Consider the following 3,224-nt stretch of genomic DNA (forward strand, 5'->3'; position numbering starts at 1 on the left):
AAACTAAAAGTTTGGAAGGAGCCCTTACCTTAACGTTAGCTTTAACGTGCGTTTCCGGTACCGCGAGTAAATCCGGTAAAAATCTTTGCTCGCAATGTCGCCTCCAAGTTGGTCCCCTAGCACCGTAGCGTGGTAGTGAGCAACTTTCCCTTCTAACTCTTCGCGAAACGAAGCTTAGATCTAGATGAAACGGAGGGGTTTGTGTTTGAATCTCTAATACCGTTTTTCTTCGTTTTCGAATCAAAGAGGAAGAGTGAAGTTAAGAAATCCTTATCCTAACACTCACCAAGCTTTGGGTTTCTAAACTTGAAGAAAGAAAGCAAAGAAGGACGAAAATGGAGGAGAAGAAGGAAATTGGTGCGCGTGAGTAACAGAGGAAGAAGATGGAAAAATCAGATTTTCCTTCCTTTCTTTTTCCTTTCTTTGTTTTTCCTTCCTTTCTATTTCCTTCTTTCCTTTATATAACCTTTTCTTTTCCTTTTCCTTCCTTCTAATTTCCTTTCTTTTTCCCTCCAACCAAACATATATATATATTAAATATAACTTAACAAATATCTCAAAATATCTAGATATTTGTTAAATTACCATTTCACCCATAACGCATTAAATTCTTTGTAAAAGATTCACCGCAGTTATTTTAATTTATTTATCGACGAGTAAATCTAAACGGCATCAAAATAACTTCTTGATCATATAAACTCCAAAATATTATTAACTTTGACTAAAAAGCCTCCGAGCCAAAATCCAAAATACCTAAAAATGCATAAAGTGTACTTTAAAATTATGGGTCTTACACGTTTGTTCACATGACAGAGTCTAGTAGGCCAAATATTAAAATCACACAACATGTAAGCAGAATGATACATTTTATTGATTTCAACATTCAATTTAAACATGCCATTTTTAGAAGTAGTGTACAAATCTGCCCCTATAGACTGAGTGAACCTTGCCTTATTGAGAAGAAAACTTGAAACCAAATTCTTTCTTATTTCTAGAGTGTGCATGACATCCTTTAGAATTAATGTCTTTCCAAATGTGAATAATAATTCCACATCTCCAATAATAGCAACATTTATGGTGTGGGAATCTCCCAACAACAATTCCTTATATTCGTGAGCAATTTTCTGAATTTCATGAAACTGAGCTTCCACTAATTTGTCACTATAATCATATAGTTGAGGTAACGACTAAAAACAAACTTTTTGGCTCCAACTTCTTCAATATCACATTTCTTCTTTAGAGCATCCCATACTTGTTTAGCAGTATTGCTGTTGGAACTGTAGTAATCACACTGTCGCGTTCGGTTTGTCCGCGAAAAAGGAGTCGCCACCAATTTTATTTTATTAAAGGAAAAATTGAATAAAACCTAAAATGATTATTTTTGAACCAAAAATTCGAATTCGGTAGTCGATTACGAGTAGGGAATGTATTTCCACCCTACAACGTCCGTTTTCTCGACTTTGGGTGCAAGTCGTTTTCCCGGCTTCAACATGCGGGTCATGTAGGGTTTTATTAATATTTTTTTTGGACATGACCATTCAAATCATGAATGAGAAAAGCACTTATACATTTTTCTTGAACTTGATATCTTTGATCTCTCTTTTGCCCTCTTCTTTTTTTCCTTTTTCTTTCTTTCTTTATTTCTCTTTCTCTTTTTAATTTTTTTTTTTGCAGAAGAATTAATATTGTGATCTTAAGTTGGATCTCATGTTGTTGTCTTCCCTGTACTGTAAACAACATCTATTCTCGTTCTATAGTCCGACCCATATTGTTGATCCTGTCCTTTTGAGTATATATTCTTTGTTTTTGTTTTTGTTGATGTTTTTATTCTTCTCCCAGATTGCCCTTTCATGTTTTCAACCTAGCAGATATTTATTATATTTTTGTACACTAATTTTTGCCTAGGTCGCCCTTTCAGGTTTTCAACCTAGCGGTATTCATTATTATTTTTTTATAACCTAATTTTTACCTAGGTCACCTTTTCAGGTTTTCAACCTATCGGGTATTCATTATTTAAGTATGATACTTTTTTTTACGGCATTTGAGTTTACAAGGAGGACGAAATCATTTCTATCCATATTTGTGAGGATCAAAGCCCCACCTGAGAAAGCTTTCTTCACAACATATAGACCCTCATAGTTAGGGGTGTTGGACTTTAGTCCTTTGAATCCAAATTTTGACATAATTAACAAACATACAATGTTCATACATCATATGATAAATCTAACATCTTAATTGAGCAAGATTTCAGGAACAACAATCCAATCCTACACACTTGAAACAAATTGCTTGGAACACAAGAAATCAACAAAAGTTGATTATTCACTGAGTAAATCGATTGGGAAATCGATTTCATAACAAGGGTGTAAGGAAACATAACTGTTTGTGATTGTATAATCGATTAGGCAATCGACTGGCCAAATTAGAAATGAAAATTGCACAAGTCAGTGGCAACTTGCTTTTAGGCTAATCGATTGGCAAATCGATTGTACACATCACAAAGTAAAACTAATTGAAACAAATCGATTGGGAAATCGATTGATCAAGTCACAGTGAGAATCCGTTTTCTAGGGTAATCGATTGGCAAATCGATTGCGTAGATAATATTTGAAAAATAACTTGACCTGTGACAAACACAATCGATTGGACAATCTATTGTGAGAATTTCAATCATGTTAAGTTTGGTTGCAATCGATTGGGAAATCGATTGAACTAAACTTCTGGTAAGAACTTTTCAGGCAAATACAAACAAATCGATTGGCACTTCGATTAACATCAAAATAGCTAAGTCACTGTCTTGAACACAATCGATTGGCAAATCGATTGAATGAACCTTTTTGAAATCTCAGTGAACTTTGAGCTTGTGGCCAAATCGATTCTGAGTATTTGTAAATCGATTATGAGACTTAGTAAATCGATTAAGTAATCGATTGGTGTGATTCTTATTGGAACAAAAACACCTGCAATCGATTATGAAATAGATTCATATAAGTCTTAACATAATTCACTGAAAAGAGTTTTTAAAAGAATCGATGGGTAAATCGATTGGCTTATATAGTTTCAAGATTCAAGAAAAACAAGACTCACGATAATCGATTGGCAAATCGATTAGACCTGTTTTATAACTTTAATGAATCGATTGGCAAATAGATTTATTAGTTGTTTTTCAGAAACTATATAAACTGTTTTCAATCATTCTCTCATTAACTCATGAACACAAGTGA

Source organism: Cicer arietinum, chromosome 3, assembly GCF_000331145.2.
Source record: "Cicer arietinum cultivar CDC Frontier isolate Library 1 chromosome 3, Cicar.CDCFrontier_v2.0, whole genome shotgun sequence".
NCBI classification, from domain to species: Eukaryota; Viridiplantae; Streptophyta; class Magnoliopsida; order Fabales; family Fabaceae; genus Cicer; species Cicer arietinum.